This window comes from Petromyzon marinus, chromosome 21 (genome assembly GCF_048934315.1).
Source record: "Petromyzon marinus isolate PM22_M1 ecotype Great Lakes invasive population chromosome 21, UKy_Petmar_22M1.pri1.0, whole genome shotgun sequence".
Classification (NCBI taxonomy): Eukaryota; Metazoa; Chordata; class Hyperoartia; order Petromyzontiformes; family Petromyzontidae; genus Petromyzon; species Petromyzon marinus.
In genome coordinates, this window is record NC_133687.1 from 4,642,766 (window position 1) to 4,663,520 (window position 20,755).

Sequence of the window (20,755 nt, forward strand, 5' to 3'; positions counted from 1 at the left end):
GACAACCCAGACACCCGGCTAGATGTAGTTCACCCCACTCCTCTAGGGACTCATCACCTCTCACCATCTCCACCACCATCTTTGATGTGCCGTCTGAATCAGTGAGCATCGGGGATAACGGGATTGCGAAATTCCTTAAAGAGGGTCGGGACTCGCTCCACCACGAGTGGCCCGAGTCGGGAAACCTGTAGAAGAAACTCGGTCGTGGTGGGTTCAGTAGAAGATGTAGAGGTTCGCATTTTGATTGATAAGAGGGCGTCGGCCACTATTATTTCCAACTTGATATTTGACTTGCAATTGCCCAATGGCCGTCGCTTAGCACCGGACACCAGCACGACTGTGGCGGCAAACGGCGGTAGCATGGGGATCGTGGCGTAAATCGATGCACAGGTGCAAATTGGGGAGCTCGCCTTGTCGGAACCCATATTGGATTCCAGCACATTAGCCATTGCATGCCTGCTGGGAACCAATTTCTTAAATAGAGTGCCTCTCCGGATACTCACTGACCAGGGTGACATATAAATGCTATCGGGAACTCGCATTTTTTTCCTGCAACTGGTGGGCCAGTGTATTAAACCAGGGATGGCTGTACAGGCGCTGGTCAGTGAGTCCGTGATTGTACCTTACGATACCAGCACGACAAACCGCTAGTCACAACACGGGTTGACTTGCCGATTGTGGTCTCCCCGTCAAAGGCAACGACACAGGTTAACGTTGGTAGGCACAGAGACAGTCTTGAACGCGGACCAAAGACCGTTCCTGCAAGCGCTAAATGTCGAGGCGGGGACGATACTATTTCATGTGATACCTTTATCTTTAGAATCAGATGACTCGATGAAAACGGTGATCGCAGGAGTCGATAAAGAACCGTTATCAGCCGTTGATACATGGCTGAAAAATCCAGAGCTGTCAGAGGCGCAGCAGAGCCATTTGAGATCGATGCTCCTGCAGTTCTCGGATATGTTCAGCAGGGGGCAGGACAACATAGGCTGGAAGCCCTTAATGCCTCATCATATCAATACAGGAGATTCGCCCCCTATTTGGTTAAATGCATACTGGAAAAGTCCAGTAGAGGAACTACACATACAACAGGCTCCATACTCTTTGGTTCTATTCGGTAAAGTCACGTAGGTAAAAAATAAAACAACAAAAATCACGACGTTTCGACCACAACACAAGTGGCCTTCATCAGGTGAAGGGGACCGTACTGTCACGAGGACAGCGTTGGAGTGAAGACAGTCCAGCGCAGGTCGTGTCCTTTTAAGCTGTGTGGGAGGAAACAAAACGCTTTGACAAAGGAATTAGCATGACCGTAAAGCACAAGAGGACCGGCATGGAGGGGGGGGGGGGGGGGGGTGTGAAGTGAAACGTAGAGGACCGGCACGGGGGGGGGGAGTTTACAAATGTAGGTGTGAAGTGAAATAAGCTTCTATTAAAGTTTGGTATATCACTACTTGGATAAATACCATTGAAAATTAGTTTAATGTTTGGTATGATTTAGAACATCTTTCCAATGGTTGCTTAATTTGAAACCATCTTCTCGGTTGAAATTGTGTCTGTGTTTGTAAATCTGAATTGCCTCGTGGATAAATCTCTAATGAAAACCCGTAGGTTTACAAAGGACCTTGGTATCGGAGAAAACTATATCGTGATCACCAACAGCGTTGTAGCAGTGGTCAGCTACAGCAGAAGAATTCGTTCTGCCGTGTTTCAAATCTGATTTGTGCTCGCAAATTCGGTCAGAGACATGTCGTTTCGTCTCCCCGATATAGCAATCACCACAAGTGCAGCTCAATTTGTAAACCCCGGGGTACTGTAAGTCAGGAATGACATCCTTCACGGATGGGATCAGATCACGAATTTTGTGTACTGTATTGAACCGGACCAGGATCTTGTGTTTGTTTAGAATTTTGGAGATCTTTTTAGTAACGCCTGCTATATATGGTAGTGTGATGGTTTTGATCGGAGTATCAAGTGGTTGTTTCTGTATGGAGGGAGAAACAGCTTGGTGGATGGTACGGTCAGAGTATCCGTTTCTCTTGAGGGCCAGATGTACATGGTCTAATTCACTGGTCGGGTGGTGTTGGTCCGAAATGCAATGAGCCCTGTGGTATAACGTTTTGATGAGAGAATTATTTTGAGTTGGGTGGTGGTGGGAATCAGGTTTCAAGTAGGAATATGTGTGGGTGGGTTTCCTGTAGACAGAATGTCCCAATGAGCCATCAGGTCTCCTCTCAAACAAAACATCCAAGAATGGCAGCTTGCCATCTCTCTCCACTTCCATGGTGAATTTGATAGCGGGATGTCTGGAATTGATGTGGTGTAGGAAAAGGTTTAAAGCTGGGAGGTCATGTGGCCAAATGACGAAAGTGTCGTCTACATATCTCTTCCACAGGGAAGGTCTGATGGTGGAAGTCTGGATGGCGTCTGATTCAAAATTTCTCCATGAAAACATTTGCTATCACTGGTGACAAGGGAGAAACCATGGGGGTACCCTCATTTTGTTTGTAAAAGGTGCCATTCCAAGTAAAGTAGGTATTGGTGAGGCAGTGCCTAACCAGTGCAGGTGTATTGGGGTCTAGTCCATGTTGTACCAAATTTTCAATTATTTCAATGGTATCAGGTACTGGGACCTTGGTGAACAGAGAGACCACATCGAAGCTGACAAGGATATCGTCAGGGGACAGTACAACGTCTTTGACCATAGAGGCCAATTGGGCTGAGTTAAGTACTGCTGAGGAGGTCTTGCCAGTGAAAGGTAGCAAGGTATCTGACAGAAAACGTGCTAGCTTATAGGTAGGGGAGTTGATCGTGGATACGATGGGTCGTAGTGGGGTACCTTCTTTATGAATCTTGGGGAGACCATATAATCTAGGGGGTCTTGCAGCAGATGGTTTTAGGGAGGGACGTTTAGTTGGTTCGATTAGGGAGGTCGAACTTGTGATGATCTTGTTGGTTTTTATCGTTAGGCTATTAGTAGGGTCATTTTTAATTTTTGAGTAACTTCCATCGTTGAGAAGGTTCTGGATTTTGTAGTTGTATGAATCTTTATCCATAATTACAGTAGCGTTGCCTTTGTCGGCTGAGAGGATGACTATATCATTTCTGTTTTTTAAATTCGCGAGTTCAGAGCGTTCATTTTTGCTGATGTTGCGAATGGGTTTCTTAGCATTCTTAAGAATAGTGGCTATTTCAGCTCTCGCAACGTCTGCTTGGATGTGTCCTACGCCTTTGAGGGCTACATCGACCTGAGAGATGATATCATCTACAGGTATATGTTTTGGGGTCACAGCAAAATTTAGCCCTCTAGCTAGTACTGTTTTCAGATTGTCCGAAATCGGGGTGCTACTCTGATTAATGACGATTTTGTTAACGTCTAGTTTTGTTATATGTGGGACTGGGTTCTCCTTTGATAGGTGGTTGCATTTAGAAATCAGGTTAGCTTTGCATTTGACTGATAGTGAATCAGCAGAAGAAGCAGTCATGTTGTCTACGTGGTTCCAATCAGAAGGTGACATTTTTTGTATTAACATTAAATGAGCTTGTAGGAGAGTCCTGTCTAAAGTATCGAGTTCAAATCGGAGTAGCCTTATCCTCTCTGAGATGAAAGATAGGCTGGCCTTAAACAGAATCTGTTTAGAATTCGGTGAGGATACAGCAGCAGAAGTGAGTGTGAAGGCGATGGGTATTACCTTGTGGTCGCGGCATCTTTTGAGGAAGGTCAGCGTCTCGATGAGCTGTGACTTCTTGTCCCGTTGTCTGTTAAAAGTTCTAACAGATAGGTGAAAGCCCTCCCCGTAGAGGTTTTCAATTCTAGATTTGAAGCTTTCGTGACTGCAAGGATCCATACTCTTTGGTTCTATTCGGTAAAGTCACATAGGTAAAAAATAAAACAACAAAAATCACGACGTTTCGGCCACAACACAAGTGGCCTTCATCAGGTGAAGCGGACCGTACTGTCACGAGGACAGCGCTGGAGTGAAGACAGTCCAGCCCAGGTCACGTCCTTTTAAGCTGTGTGGGAGGAAACAAAACGCTTTGACAAAGGAATTAGCATAAAATGACCGTAAAGCACAAGAGGACCGGCACGGAGGGGGGGGGAGGGGGTGTGAAAACAAATATTTTCTAAACTCCTTAAAGAAGTATGCAAGGCACTAGGCACAAAGTGTACTTCCCCATACCACCCGCAAATGGATAGTAGGGTGGAATGGTTAAACAGGACTCTTAACATACTCTACCAAGTTGTTAATGAGACACAAACCGACTGGGATATTTACATTCCAGGAATATTGGCAGCTTACAGACTAGCGCCACATGCCTGCACGGGGTTTCCCCCTTCTACATCATGTACGACAGGGAGCACGAACCTCCCATAGAAACACAGCTGGGTGCTGCTCCAAAAAGCGCATCAGGTCAGCCGGTGTCCTTGAAGGTCTCGCTGGACCGACTGCATGAAGCACAGACAGCGGCAACGGCAAACACCTCGAATGCCCAGGCAGCTAATGAGCGACACAAAATGCCAGAAAATCGCACACTCCCATGGTCAGTTGGCGAGAAGGCGTGGCTGGATTATCCACAGGTCCCACTACATACCTTCCCTAAATTGCATAGACCCTGGCAGGGTCCTGTATAAATAACTGAAGTAATACGGCCGCAATGTGTACATGTGAAACCGGGATGTCGCCGTCGGTACATTCACCCGTCATGCATAAACCCATATATCCATAATCGCCCGAGCACCTAATCCCCATGCCCTGTTTCGCCGGAGTCTGGGGTGTCCGACGAGCCGTTGCAGCCGCCAGCAGCACCAGTGCATGACTCCGTACCACCCACAGGGCCGAGTATGACCCAGGACGCATCGGAGGGGGACCCTGCAGTGGATGCCGGGCCGGCAAAAAGAAGCCGTGCAAAATGCACAAGACGGCGCTGACGATAGACTGGTCGGCGCGGCAGACTATTACAACCCTTGTTCCCACAATCCTATTTTGGTTATTGTTCCTAATTGTGGGAGGTGAAATGTCTGTGATGATAGACAAAAAACGTAATTAGACTTGTTTATTGCCACACTGTCAACAAATGCTGTGTATAAATACCACCGCGTTCTGTGTTAAAATCCCCATGGGCTCTTCATGCTCTGTAGGTCGGTAATTCCTCCCCAAAAGTTAGCCAGGACGGCTTGGTTTTTTTAAGTTTCAAGTTTTCAAGTTTCATTTATTGGGTATAGCCCTGTGAGCCATGCGGCTCTTAAGTCGGGTGCAACCGCAACAAACAAAATATGAATACAGAACATCCTAAAGCGACGACGCACAACAGAAACATCCTGGAATTCAACCAGCAAATATTACATGTAAAAAAACGTATTAAAACGCTGTGTGCAAAAATCACAATGAGTGGGGGATGGGGGTGATGTTATGACCGAAAAATGACCCCAAGCCATATGCAGCCTAACGGCTATTGAAAAATAAACAAAGATCTCCGAATGGAAGAAAGAGGCCTCCATGGTGATTGGTCGGGAGGCAGACTTTTAAAGGGATTGGGGAATAAGGGTTGAACGGGAAAACAGAAAGGATCCGTTAAAGGAAATGGACAGGGATTGGCTCAAGGTAACAACAAGGACAAGAAGGTTCGAGAAAGGGGGCTGAGGGATATATAAGTGGAGAGTACGAGGAGTGGGGACACTCGGAGGAAGATACAAACAGGAAGACAAGAACGAAGCCTAGGGTCCCTCATTGTGAAAGTCGTTAGTAAGGTTCCTTATTGTGTAAACTCTAAATAAAATTGGCTCTTCTCATTACTTTGTCGACAGAGTCGTTACACAGGCATCACGAGAGGGCATTATCAACAATAACGACCACTGTTTGCCACTAAGTGGCAGTCACGTCACCACGGCACTGATGTCAGGTGAGGTGCACTCAGCTTGTGGTTGTGCGATCATACGGGCAATTTATCACAAACATTAGCACATCTGTTACATTTACATATTCGTTCAAATCGTCACTTAATATACGTTTGATATTTCTGTAATATATAGTAATTGTACGCTGCAGGGAATTTGTTAATTAACCTTTATTTGCGTTTGTACAATATTTTAGATTTTTCATGAAACGCAGTTGTTTTTGCTTCGATTTTTTATTTAAAATGTTTGCAGTATTTTATTTGTTTTGTCATGTTGATGACTCAGGTGACTCTTGCAAATGAGACTCTGTGGAGCTATAAGCCACAGGGCGAAGCCCTTTCCTGACCTGGAGCCTTTGTTTGGACCCCCTGAAGCAGCTCGGTTTATCTTACCCAGTGTTCTTCCCAGGAGATGCCGGCGCATATGGGGCAGGAAAGCCGGCGCTTTAGCCAGGCTGAGAAGACGGGCTAATCGCCACCCACTTCCCAGTATCTTGCTAGCCAATGTTCAGTCCCTTGAGAATAAGCTGAATGAGCTTAGATCGAGAATCTCCTACGAACGAGATGTGAAAGACTTAAATGTCCTTTGTTTGACTGAAACATGGCTCTCCCTACTGGTGCTGGGCCTAGCGATTCAGCCTGCTGTATTTTCCATTGAACGGGGGAAATGGACAAAGGCGTTGGGGAAAAGCAAAGGAGGAGGGGTATGCTTCATGATTAACAACTCTTGCTGTGACCACAGTAATGTGGAGTACCTGACAATAAAATGCCGACCCCACTATCTCCCGAGGGAAGTTTATTCTGTTATCCTCACGGCTGTATACATTCCCCCATTGGCCGACACCACTCAAGCTCTCAAGGATTTAAACTGGATTTTCTTAACAAACTGGAAGCCGCACACCCAGAAGCCGCATTCATTGTGGCTGGGGATTTTAACATAACGAAAATTTCACCAGCACATCAAATGCAATACGTGCTTAGACCAGATTTTGGACCACTGATATTCTTCCTTCTGGGATGGATACAAAGCCCTCACCCGCCCACCGATCGGCAAATCAGATCCCGCCTCCATCCTGCTCCTACCCATGACCAAATGAATATTGCCCTGTCGCACTCACTGCAGTCATCGTGAAGTGCTTGGGGAGGCTAGTCAAGGACCATATTAGCTCCACCTTACCCGACACTCTAGACACACTACAATTTGCATGTCGCCCCAACAGATCCACGGAATCGCCACTGCACTATACACCGCTCTATCCCACCTGGACAAGAGGAATACTTACGTGAGAATGTGGTTCATCAACTACAGCTCAGCTTTCAACACCATAGTGCCCTCCAAGCTCGTCACTAAGCTCAGGGCGCTGGGTCTGAACTCCTCCCCGTGCAACTGGGTCCTGGACTTTTTGATGGGTCGACCGCAGGTGGTCAGGGTAGGCAACAACACCTCCACCACGCTGATCTTCGACACGGGGCCCCCCCAGGGGTGCGTGCTCAGACCCCTCTTGTACTCCTTGTTCAGTCACAACTTCGTGGTCATGCACTACTCCAACTCAATTATCAAGTTTGCTGACATGACAGTGGTAGGCCTGATCACCAACAACGATGAGACACAGGGAGGCGGTTGGAGCCCTGGTGGAGTAGTGCCAGGACAATAACCTCTCCCTCAATGTCAACAAAACCAAAGAGCTGATCATAGACTACAGGAGACAGAAGGGAGAGCACGCCCCCATCTACATCGACTGAGCCCCAGTGGGGAGGGTCAAAAGCTTCAAATTCCTGGGCGTGCATATCACTGAGGACCTGACATGGTCCCATCACATCAACACTGTGGTGAAGAAGGCGCAACAGCGCCTCTTCAACCTGAAGCGACTGAAGAAATTCGGCATGGATACTAAGACCCTCATGAACTTCTACAGATACATCATTGGGAGCATTCTGTCTGGTTGCATCACCACCTGGTATGGCAACTCCACCGCCCTCGATCGCAAGGCTCTACAGAGGGTGGTGCAATCAGCCCAACGTACCATTGGGGGCACGCTGCCTGCCCTTCAGCACATTTATGCCACTCGGTGTCGTAAGAAGGCCAGGAAGATCATTAAGGACCTCAGCCACACAAACCACGACGGCGAGCGTCGTGCTGACTCATCCAGCCAGCGGTGGACAGAAACTGGCAGCCGTTCGTATGCCCTCCCCCCACACTCTCCCCCCCTCCTCACTCCCCCACCGCTACACAACGAACAAACATTTTTTTTGACAAGGAAATCAACCTAGGCGTTTGTTCAACGCAAGAAATCAACAACGCTCCCATTAAACATACAAGACTCATGATAACTGCGTCAACTATTAGCTGATAACGAAAAACATCGCCACCCATTGAGTTACGTTGATGAGGCAAACAGAAGTATTTCAGTCGAACGCTTTAATTGCATAATCGTTGATGAATCAATGAACGAACATCGCCGTGGTACTGTGCCGACGATTTCAAGCATAATAATTTCGCATATCAGAATGTGTTAAGGATTGGATACGAATCAAAGACCAAGTGCCGTGTTGTGTAATAATTCAAGTATACGAATTTGAATATAATAGAGTTAAGGTTTGATAGAATAGTTATGCATGTTTAATCTCTCTCTCAACAACCGATCGATTGCGTTACGCGTCGGGAATTAACCACAGGTGCCGCTATCGAGGTGAAACAACGCAATCGTGATGGTATCATGTTAACGCTGTGTTGAAATTCCAAAATCCCGAGATTTGAGTTTTCATATTATCCAAAAATTTAAGTTTAGCTAGAAAATAAAATTGATTAAAGCAGAATGTTTGCGTGATTCTTCCTGAAATTCTGCATAATATTGTTCTGCGTATGAGATCTGAATCCTGGGGACCTATCATAAGCACCTATCACGACAAATAATCCATAACACACATAATTCATAACGTTCAATCGAGAGTAATCGTATCCTTATCGATAATACGGAATTAAAGAGCAGAGTCGAATCGACTCTCTCATTTATGCTCACAACACCTGCACAACTACATACGATCAATTGCGTTATTCCAATTCATAACACAATCCTCGTCACCGAGGCTCGACCTGATAATCCATAACGACCTGCATTATCATAACCACGCCCACTCGCATAAATTAATACGATTATCTCTCGAATCAGCATAATTTATGCGCATAATTACACTAATTAACATAATTTCGTATACATTGTTCAAATTTCCAATTTCAGTTAATTTTCATTATTTTCATCAATTTTCATAACACCTATATATACAACACTCCACCTGCCGAGCAAGGGCGGTGGGATGGACGTCGGGCCCCACAATCCTCTATGTAGCCTGAACAGACTGTTGGGCCAAGTGCTGTCAGCAGACACCTTTGATGGCCGGTACGACACACGAGGGATGGGTGGCCAGCACCAAGCCAGGTCGCCTCTATCTCACAAGTGGTGATGTTTACACACTGCACCGGGTACTCATGTGAGTCTGAGTCGTCCTAGCTGTTCCACAAATAGCTACGATTGTTCAAGCGAGACTGGCACTGGTCGCCGAAACCACGTCCAGAGTTGGCTCGTGTTGCGTGAGCTAACACTACCGAAAATGTACACTACCAGGGAAGGACGTGTAGCTGATGGGATGTGTCAAAATACGTAATTCATGTGGAGGGACAGCTGTGTAAAGGAGTACAGTTATCTGCTTGTTTAATTGACATGAGTTGACACGTTTCATTAATTGAGCAAAGGTTATTCTGAGAACTGGGGAGAAGAGACGATTGGTGGGAGGAGGGAATTCCACAGCTTGGCCCGTGTGCGGGGAGAAGCGAGCAAGAAAAGTGAGGTGTCCTGCAGTGTGGTGAGTGGGTAGGCGAGTGAGTGCGTTGTTAGAGTATGGTAGTTGAACACAGTGCGAATGAGAGGTGAGCAGGAGGAGGAGCGGCACGAGGAGTAGCAGGTGTAGGGCAAGAGGGAGGGGGGGCGAGGGACAGGAGGCGGAGTGCGAATGGGAGGAGGGACGAGTGGTTGAGGTTACGAGGAAGCACAGGCAGTCACCGCGTCTCCCTCCTCGGGGCTGAATGATGAAGATGGACTCGAAGAGTCTTCCTCCATCTCGGATCTTCAGGTCGTGGCTTCTCATCTCGCTGCTCGCCCTCAGCGCCCTCGTCTTCTTCGTCATGAACGTGAGAACTCCACCTCCTACTCCTCTTCATCCACCTCACCTTTCTGCACCCTAGTCCTGTGTGGTTCACGATTTATTGCGATTACCGATTCTTATCTCACTTTATGATTCCGCTCGTTTACCCAGGAAAGTCTCCCTGAGTCTTAAGGCTCTTTTTAAGACGGTCCTGCCAAGATTTCTCAGTACGGGGCAATGTAAAACTATAAACTATTTTTTTATTATTTTACCAGGTAAGGGCCACTGAGCTATGTAAATATTTTTCAGGAGCGACTTGTCCACAAATGATTGCCCAACGAAGTGGCTCATCACGTGGGAATTTATAGCAGCCAAAGACTCTAAACGCGTGATGTTGATTCTTAATATGAAAGGAAAAACCGGAGGACCCGGAGAAAAATCCACGCGACCACGGGAAGAGTGAACCCCAAATATACAGCGGGTGTCAGGGTTGGGATCGAACCCACGACCTCCTGCAAACCAGGCGAGAGAGTTAACATCTCATAGCCACCGTGGCGCCACTCTGCCCGTGTGTAATCCCAGTTTAGTAATTTACAGGTGATACTTCAGTATACGTTTTGTTTTAAGTTATGGGAGGAAACCAGAGAACCCGGAGGAAACCCATGCAGACCAGGGGGAGAACTTACAAACCCCACACGGCGCCCGAGTCGCGAGTCGAACCCAGGTGCATCTCGCTGTGAAGCTGCGCGAGTGATCACCACTGTGGTACCACCCTGCCGCGATGCATCGCCATGGCGTGATGGTGGTGATGGGGACCAGCTTGCCTGGTTGTGCCAGTTCTGGCCACCTCCATAATACAGGGAGGAACTTCATCCAGCAGTGGATTGATACTGCACAGAAACAGTGTGTTTAGACATGAAGTCATAGATCTCTGCGAATCCATGTGTTCCTTAGCGAGTCTTTGGGTTAGTCTGTGGGTCTCTATATAAGTTAATGCATCTGTGTGGGTTTAGGAGTCTCTCGCTACGAGGCCCCGTGATTCTAAAGGTCTGTGTGCGTCTACGTGTCGTTGTGTGAGTCAACGTGTCCCTGTGCGAGTCTACGTGTCCTGTGTAAGTCAACGTGTCCTGTGTGAGTCTACGTGTCCTGTGTGAGTCTACGTGTCCTGTGCGAGTCTACGTGTCCATGTGTGAGTCTACGTGTCCTGTGTGAGTCTACGTGTCCATGTGCGAGTCTACGTGTCCTGTGTGAGTCTACGTGTCCTGTGTGAGTCTACGTGTCCTGTGTAAGTCAACGTGTCCTGTGTGAGTCTACGTGTCCTGTGTGAGTCTACGTGTCCTGTGCGAGTCTACGTGTCCATGTGTGAGTCTACGTGTCCTGTGTGAGTCTACGTGTCCATGTGCGAGTCTACGTGTCCTGTGTGAGTCTACGTGTCCTGTGTGAGTCTACGTGTCCTGTGTGAGTCTACGTGTCCTGTGTGAGTCTACGTGTCCTGTGTGAGTCTACGTGTCCTGTGTGAGTCTATATGTCCCTGTATGAGTCTACGTGTCGCTGTGCGAGTCAACGTGCCCCTGTGTGTGTCTACGTGTCTCTGTGTGAGTCTACGTGTCTCTGTGTGAGTCTACGTGTCCTGTGTGAGTCTACGTGTCGTTGTGTGAGTCTACGTGTCCTGTGCAAGTCTACGTGTCCTGTGTGAGTCTACGTGTCCTGTGTGAGTCTACGTGTCCTGTGTGAGTCTATATGTCCCTGTATGAGTCTACGTGTCGCTGTGCGAGTCAACGTGCCCCTGTGTGTGTCTACGTGTCTCTGTGTGAGTCTACGTGTCTCTGTGTGAGTCTACGTGTCCTGTGTGAGTCTACATGTCGTTGTGTGAGTCTACGTGTCCTGTGCTAGTCTACGTGTCCTGTGTGAGTCTACGTGTCCTGTGTGAGTCTACGTGTCCTGTGTGAGTCTACATGTCCATGTGTGAGTCTACGTGCCCCTGATTGAGTCTACGTGTCCTGTGTGAGTCAACGTGTTCCTGTGTGAGTCTACGTGTCCTGTATGAGTCTATGTGTCCATGTGAGTCTACGTGTCCTGTGTGAGTCTACGTGTCCTGTGTGAGTCTATGTGTCCTGTGTGAGTCTACGTGTCCTGTGTGAGTCTACGTGTCTGTGTGAGTCTACGTGTCCATGTGTGAGTCTACATGTCCATGTGTGAGTCTATGTGTCCATGTGTGAGTCTACGTTTCCTGTGTGAGTCTACGTGTCCTGTGTGAGTCTACGTGTCCATGTGTGAATCTACGTGTCCATGTGTAAGTCTACGTGTCCATGTGTGAGTCTACGTGTCCTGTGTGAGTCTACATGTCCATGTGTGAGTCTACGTGCCCCTGTGTGAGTCTACGTGTCTCTGTGTGAGTCTACGTGTTCCTGTATGAGTCTATGTGTCCATGTGAGTCTACGTGTCCTGTGTGAGTCTACGTGTCCTGTGTGAGTCTATGTGTGCTGTGTGAGTCTACGTGTCCTGTGTGAGTCTACGTGTCCTGTGTGAGTCTACGTGTCCTTGTGTGAGTCTACATGTCCCTGTGTGAGTCTACGTGTCCATGTGTGAGTCTACGTGTCCATGTGTGAGTCTACGTGTCCATGTGTGAGTCTATGTGTCCCTGTGTGAGTCTACGTGTCTCTGTGTGAGTCTACGTGTCCATGTGTAAGTCTACGTGTCCTGTCTGAGTCTACATGTCCCTGTCTGAGTCTACGTGTCCCTGTGTGAGTCAACGTGTCCATGTGTGAGTCTACGTGTCCTGTCTGAGTCTATGTGTCCTGTGTGAGTCTACGTGTCCTTGTGTGAGTCAACGTGTCCTGTGTGAGTCTACGTGTCCTTGTGTGAGTCAACGTGTCCTGTGTGAGTCTACGTGTCCCTGTGAGTCTAAATGTCCCTGTGTGAGTCTACATGTCCTGTCTGAGTCTACGTGTCCTGTGTGAGTCTACGTGTCCTGTGTGAGTCTACGTGTCCTGTGGGAGTCTACGTGTCCTGTGTGAGTCAACGTGTCCCTGTGTGAATCTACGTGTCCTGTGTGAGTCTACGTATCCTGTGTGAGTCTACGTGTCCTGTGTGAGTCTAGGTGTCCTGTGTGAGTCTAAGTGTCCCTGTGTGAGTCTACGTGTCCTGTGTGAGTCTACGTGTCCTGTGTGAGTCAACGTGTCCCTGTGTGAATCTACGTGTCCTGTGTGAGTCTACGTGTCCTGTGTGAGTCTACGTGTCCTGTGTGAGTCTACGTGTCCTGTTAGAGTCTACGTGTCCTGTATGAGTCTATGTGTCCTGTGTGAGTCTACGTGTCCTGTGTGAGTCTACGTGTCCTGTGTAAGTCTACGTGTCCTGTGTGAGTCTACGTGTCCTGTGTGAGTCTACATGTCCTGTGTGAGTCTACATGTTCATGTGTGTGCCTACGTGTCCTGTGTGAGTCTACGTGTCCTGTGTGAGTCTACGTGTCCATGTGTGTGGCTACGTGTCCTGTGTGAGTCTACGTGTCCTGTGTGAGTCTACATGTCCCTGTGTGAGTCTACGTGTCCTGTATGAGTCTACGTGTCCTGTGTGAGTCTACGTGTCCTGTGTGAGTCTACGTGTCCTGTGTGAGTCTACGTGTCCCTGTGTGAGTCTACGTGTCCTGTGTGAGTCTACGTGTCCTGTGTGAGTCTATGTGTCCTCTGTGAGTCTACGTGTCCTATGTGAGTCTACGTGTCCTGTGTGTGTCTACGTGTCCTGTGTGAGTCTATGTGTCCTGTGCTAGTCTACGTGCCCTGTGTGAGTCTACGTGTCCTGTGTGAGTCTACGTGTCCTGTGTGTGTCTACGTGTCCTGTGTGAGTCTATGTGTCCTGTGCTAGTCTACGTGTCCTGTGTGAGTCTACGTGTCCTGTCTGAGTCTACGTGTCCTGTGCGAGTCTACGTGTCCCTGTGTGAGTCGACGTGTCCTGTGTGAGTCTATGTGTCCTGTGCTAGTCTACGTGTCCTGTGTGAGTCTACGTGTCCTGTGTGAGTCTACGTGTCCTGTGTGAGTCTACGTGTCCTGTGTGTGTCTACGTGTCCTGTGTGAGTCAACGTGTTCCTGTGTGAGTCTACGTGTCCTGTATTAGTCTATGTGTCCATGTGAGTCTACGTGTCCTGTGTGAGTCTACGTGTCCTGTGTGAGTCTATGTGTTCTGTGTGAGTCTACGTGTCCTGTGTGAGTCTACGTGTCTCTGTGTGAGTCTACGTGTCCATGTGTGAGTCTACATGTCCATATGTGAGTCTACGTGTCCATGTGTGAGTCTACGTTTCCTGTGTGAGTCTACGTGTCCTGTGTGAGTCTACGTGTCCATGTGTAAGTCTACGTGTCCATGTGTGAGTCTACGTGTCCTGTGTGAGTCTACATGTCCATGTGTGAGTCGACGTGCCCCTGTGTGAGTCTACGTGTCCTGTGTGAGTCAACGTGTTCCTGTATGAGTCTATGTGTCCATGTGAGTCTACGTGTCCTGTGTGAGTCTACGTGTCCATGTGTAAGTCTACGTGTCCATGTGTGAGTCTACGTGTCCATGTGTGAGTCTATGTGTCCCTGTGTGAGTCTACGTGTCCATGTGTAAGTCTACGTGTCCATGTGAGTCTACGTGTCCTGTGTGAGTCTACGTGTCCATGTGTAAGTCTACGTGTCCATGTGTGAGTCTACATGTCCCTGTGTGAGTCTACGTGTCCATGTGTAAGTCTACGTGTCCATGTGTGAGTCTTCGTGTCCATGTGTGAGTCTATGTGTCCCTGTGTGAGTCTACGTGTCTCTGTGTGAGTCTACGTGTCCATGTGTAAGTCTACGTGTCCTGTCTGAGTCTACATGTCCCTGTCTGAGTCTACGTGTCCCTGTGTGAGTCAACGTGTCCATGTGTGAGTCTACGTGTCCTGTCTGAGTCTATGTGTCCTGTGTGAGTCTACGTGTCCTTGTGTGAGTCAACGTGTCCTGTGTGAGTCTACGTGTCCTTGTGTGAGTCAACGTGTCCTGTGTGAGTCTACGTGCCCCTGTGAGTCTAAATGTCCCTGTGTGAGTCTACATGTCCTGTCTGAGTCTACGTGTCCTGTGTGAGTCTACGTGTCCTGTGTGAGTCTACGTGTCCTGTGTGAGTCTACGTGTCCTGTGTGAGTCAACGTGTCCCTGTGTGAATCTACGTGTCCTGTGTGAGTCTACGTATCCTGTGTGAGTCTACGTGTCCTGTGTGAGTCTAGGTGTCCTGTGTGAGTCTAAGTGTCCCTGTGTGAGTCTACGTGTCCTGTGTGAGTCTACGTGTCCCTGTGTGAATCTACGTGTCCTGTGTGAGTCTACGTGTCCTGTGTGAGTCTACGTGTCCTGTGTGAGTCTACGTGTCCTGTTAGAGTCTACGTGTCCTGTATAAGTCTACGTGTCCTGTGTGAGTCTACGTGTCCTGTGTGAGTCTACGTGTCCTGTGTAAGTCTACGTGTCCTGTGTGAGTCTCCGTGTCCTGTGTGAGTCTACGTGTCCTGTGTGAGTCTACATGTCCATGTGTGTGTCTACGTGTCCTGTGTGAGTCTACGTGTCCTGTGTGAGTCTACGTGTCCATGTGTGTGGCTACGTGTCCTCTGTGAGTCTACGTGTCCTGTGTGAGTCTACATGTCCCTGTGTGAGTCTATGTGTCCTGTATGAGTCTACGTGTCCTGTGTGAGTCTACGTGTCCTGTGTGAGTCTACGTGTCCTGTATGAGTCTACGTGTCCTGTGTGAGTCTACGTGTCCTGTGCTAGTCTACGTGTCCCTGTGTGAGTCTACTTGTCCTGTGTGAGTCTACGTGTCCTGTGTGAGTCTACGTGTCCTGTGTGAGTCTATGTGTCCTCTGTGAGTCTACGTGTCCTGTGTGAGTCTACGTGTCCTGTGTGTGTCTACGTGTCCTGCTCCAAAAAGCGCATCAGGTCAGCCGGTGTCCTTGAAGGTCTCGCTGGACCGACTGCATGAAGCACCGACAGCGGCAACGGCAAACACCTCGAATGCCCAGGCAGCTAATGAGCGACACAAAATGCCAGAAAATCGCACACTCCCATGGTCAGTTGGCGAGAAGGCGTGGCTGGATTATCCACAGGCCCCACTACATACCTTCCGTAAATTGCATAGACCCTGGCAGGGTCCTGTATAAATAACTGAAGTAATACGGCCGCAATGTGTACATGTGAAATCGGGATGTCGCCGTCGTTACATTCACCCGTCATGCATAAACCCATATTTCCATAATCGCCCGAGCACCTAATCCCCATGCCCTGTTTCGCCGGAGTCTGGGGTGTCCGACGAGCCGTTGCAGCCGCCAGCAGCACCAGTGCATGACTCCGTACCACCCACAGGGGCGAGTATGACCCAGGACGCATCGGAGGGGGACCCTGCAGTGGATGCCGGGCCGGCAAAAAGAAGCCGTGCAAAATGCACAAGACGGCGCTGACGATAGACTGGTCGGCGCGGCAGACTATTACAACCCTTGTTCCCACAATCCTATTTTGGTTATTGTTCCTAATTGTGGGAGGTGAAATGTCTGTGATGATAGACAAAAAACGTAATTAGACTTGTTTATTGCCACACTGTCAACAAATGCTGTGTATAAATACCACCGCGTTCTGTGTTAAAATCCCCATGGGCTCCTCATGCTCTGTAGGTCGGTAATTCCTCCCCAAAAGTTAGCCAGGACGGCTTGGTTTTTTTAAGTTTCAAGTTTTCAAGTTTCATTTATTAGGTATAGCCCTGTGAGCCATGCGGCTCTTAAGTCGGGTGCAACCGCAACAAACAAAATATGAATACAGAACATCCTAAAGCGACGACGCACAACAGAAACATCCTGGAATTCAACCAGCAAATATTACACGTAAAAAAACGTATTAAAACGCTGTGTGCAAATATCACAATGAGTGGGGGATGGGGGTGATGTTATGACCGAAAAATGACCCCAAGCCATATGCAGCCTAACGGCTATTGAAAAATAAACAAAGATCTCTGAATGGAAGAAAGAGGCCTCCATGGTGATTGGTCGGGAGGCAGACTTTTAAAGGGATTGGGGAATAAGGGTTGAACGGGAAAACAGAAAGGATCCGTTAAAGGAAATGGACAGGGATTGGCTCAAGGTAACAACAAGGACAAGAAGAAATTTTGATTTAAAGCTTTCGTGACTGCAGTAATTCATATTCTTAGTTTTTTCGGTAAAGTCACGTTGAAGAGAAACAACAAAATAACAAAATATATATTTGTTTTATATATATTTTGTTATTTTGTTGTTTCTCTTCAACGTGACTTTACCGAAAAAACTAAGAATAAGGACAAGAAGGTTCGAGAAAGGGGGCTGAGGGATATATAAGTGGAGAGTACGAGGAGTGGGGACACTCGGAGGAAGATACAAACAGGAAGACAAGAACGAAGCCTAGGGTCCCTCATTGTGAAAGTCGTTAGTAAGGTTCCTAATTGTGTAAACTCTAAATAAAATTGGCTCTTCTCATTACTTTGTCGACAGAGTCGTTACACAGGCATCACGAGAGGGCATTATCAACAATAACGACCACTGTTTGCCACTAAGTGGCAGTCACGTCACCACGGCACTGATGTCAGGTGAGGTGCACTCAGCTTGTGGTTGTGCGATCATACGGGCAATTTATCACAAACATTACCACATCTGTTACATTTACATATTCGTTCAAATCGTCACCCAATATACGTTTGATATTTCTGTAATATATAGTAATTGTACGCTGCAGGGAATTTGTTAATTAACCTTTATTTGCGTTTGTACAATATTTTAGATTTTTCATGAAACGCAGTTGTTTTTGCTTCGATTTTTTATTTAAAATGTTTGCAGTATTTTATTTGTTTTGTCATGTTGATGACTCAGGTGACTCTTGCAAATGAGACTCTGTGGAGCTATAAGCCACAGGGCGAAGCCCTTTCCTGACCTGGAGCCTTTGTTTGGACCCCCTGAAGCAGCTCGGTTTATCTTACCCAGTGTTCTTCCCAGGAGATGCCGGCGCATATGGGGCAGGAAAGTCGGCGCTTTAGCCAGGCTGAGAAGACGGGCTAATCGCCACCCACTTCCCAGTATCTTGCTAGCCAATGTTCAGTTCCTTGAGAATAAGCTGAATGAGCTTAGATCGAGAATCTCCTACGAACGAGATGTGAAAGATTTAAATGTCCTTTGTTTGACTGAAACATGGCTCTCCCTACTGGTGCTGGGCCTAGCGATTCAGCCTGCTGTATTTTCCATTGAACGGGGGAAATGGACAAAGGCGTTGGGGAAAAGCAAAGGAGGAGGGGTATGCTTCATGATTAACAACTATTGCTGTGACCACAGTAATGTGGAGTACCTGACAATAAAATGCCGACCCCACTATCTCCCGAGGGAAGTTTATTCTGTTATCCTCACGGCTGTATACATTCCCCCATTGGCCGACACCACTCAAGCTCTCAAGGATTTAAACTGGATTTTCTTAACAAACTGGAAGCCGCACACCCAGAAGCCGCATTCATTGTGGCTGGGGATTTTAACATAACGAAAATTTCACCAGCACATCAAATGCAATACGTGCTTAGACCAGATTTTGGACCACTGATATTCTCCCTTCTGGGATGGATACAAAGCCCTCCCCCGCCCACCGATCGGCAAATCAGATCCCGCCTCCATCCTGCTCCTACCCATGACCAAATGAATATTGCCCTGTCGCACTCACTGCAGTCATCGTGAAGTGCTTGGGGAGGCTAGTCAAGGACCATATTAGCTCCACCTTACCCGACACTCTAGACACACTACAATTTGCATGTCGCCCCAACAGATCCACGGAATCGCCACTGCACTATACACCGCTCTATCCCACCTGGACAAGAGGAATACTTACGTGAGAATGTGGTTCATCAACTACAGCTCAGCTTTCAACATCATAGTGCCCTCCAAGCTCGTCACTAAGCTCAGGGCGCTGGGTCTGAACTCCTCCCCGTGCAACTGGGTCCTGGACTTTTTATTGGGTCGACCGCAGGTGGTCAGGGTAGGCAACACCACCTCCGCCACGCTGATCCTCGACACGGGCCCCCCCCAGGGGTGCGTGCTCAGACCCCTCTTGTACTCCTTGTTCAGTCACAACTTCGTGGTCACGCACTACTCCAACTCAATTATCAAGTTTGCTGACATGACAGTGGTAGGCCTGATCACCAACAACGATGAGACACAGGGAGGCGGTTGGAGCCCTGGTGGAGTAGTGCCAGGACAATAACCTCTCCCTCAATGTCAACAAAACCAAAGAGCTGATCATAGACTACAGGAGACAGAAGGGAGAGCACGCCCCCATCTACATCGACTGAGCCCCAGTGGGGAGGGTCAAAAGCTTCAAATTCCTGGGCGTGCATATCACTGAGGACCTGACATGGTCCCATCACATCGACACTGTGGTGAAGAAGGCGCAACAGCACCTCTTCAACCTGAAGCGACTGAAGAAATTCGGCATGGATACTAAGACCCTCATGAACTTCTACAGATACATCATTAAGAGCATTCTGTCTGGTTGCATCACCACCTGGTATGGCAACTCCACTGCCCTCGATCGCAAGGCTCTACAGAGGGTGGTGCAATCAGCCCAACGTACCATTGGGGGCACGCTGCCTGCCCTTCAGCACATTTATGCCACTCGGTGTCGTAAGAAGGCCAGGAAGATCATTAAGGACCTCAGCCACACAAACCACGACGGCGAGCGTCGTGCTGACTCATCCAGCCAGCGGTGGACAGAAACTGGCAGCCGTTCGTATGCCCTCCCCCCACACTCTCCCCCCCTCCTCACTCCCCCACCGCTACACAACGAACAAACATTTTTTTTGACAAGGAAATCAACCTAGGCGTTTGCTCAACGCAAGAAATCAACAACGCTCCCATTAAACATACAAGACTCATGATAACTGCGTCAACTATTAGCTGATAACGAAAAACATCGCCACCCATTGAGTTACGTTGATGAGGCAATCAGAAGTATTTCAGTCGAACGTTTTAATTGCATAATCGTTGATGAATCAATGAACGAACATCGCCGTGGTACTGTGCTGACGATTTCAAGCATAATAATTTCGCATATCAGAATGTGTTAAGGATTGGATACGAATCAAAGACCAAGTGCCGTGTTGTGTAATAATTCAAGTATACGAATTTGAATATAATAGAGTTAAGGTTTGATAGAATAGTTATGCATGTTTAATCTCTCTCTCAACAACCGATCGATTGTGTTACGCGTCGGGAATTAACCACAGGTGCCGCTATCGAGGTGAAACAACGCAATCGTGATGGTATCATGTTAACGCTGTGTTGAAATTCCAAAATCCCGAGATTTGAGTTTTCATATTATCCAAAAATGAAAGTTTAGCTAGAAAATAAAATTGATTAAAGCAGAATGTTTGCGTGATTCTTCCTGAAATTCTGCATAATATTGTTCTGGGTATGAGATCTGAATCCTGGGGACCTATCATAAGCACCTATCACGACAAATAATCCATAACACACATAATTCATAATGTTCAATCGAGAGTAATCGTATCCTTATCGATAATACGGAATTAAAGAGCAGAGTCGAATCGACTCTCTCATTTATGCTCACAACACCTGCACAACTACATACGATCAATTGCGTTATTCCAATTCATAACACAATCCTCGTCACCGAGGCTCGACCTGATAATCCATAACGACCTGCATTATCATAACCACGCCCAC

The 20,755-nt window shown here is 47.7% G+C and overlaps 1 long non-coding RNA gene across 1 annotated transcript; it reads left to right on the forward strand.

The window, feature by feature from the left end:
- The first annotated feature begins 9,433 nt into the window (after positions 1 to 9,433).
- Positions 9,434 to 19,853, forward strand: LOC142925545 (uncharacterized). Its single transcript, XR_012942490.1, has 3 exons — positions 9,434 to 10,081; positions 17,531 to 17,625; positions 18,840 to 19,853. It is a non-coding gene; the product is annotated as an uncharacterized LOC142925545 (long non-coding RNA).
- Positions 19,854 to 20,755: the final 902 nt, after the last annotated feature.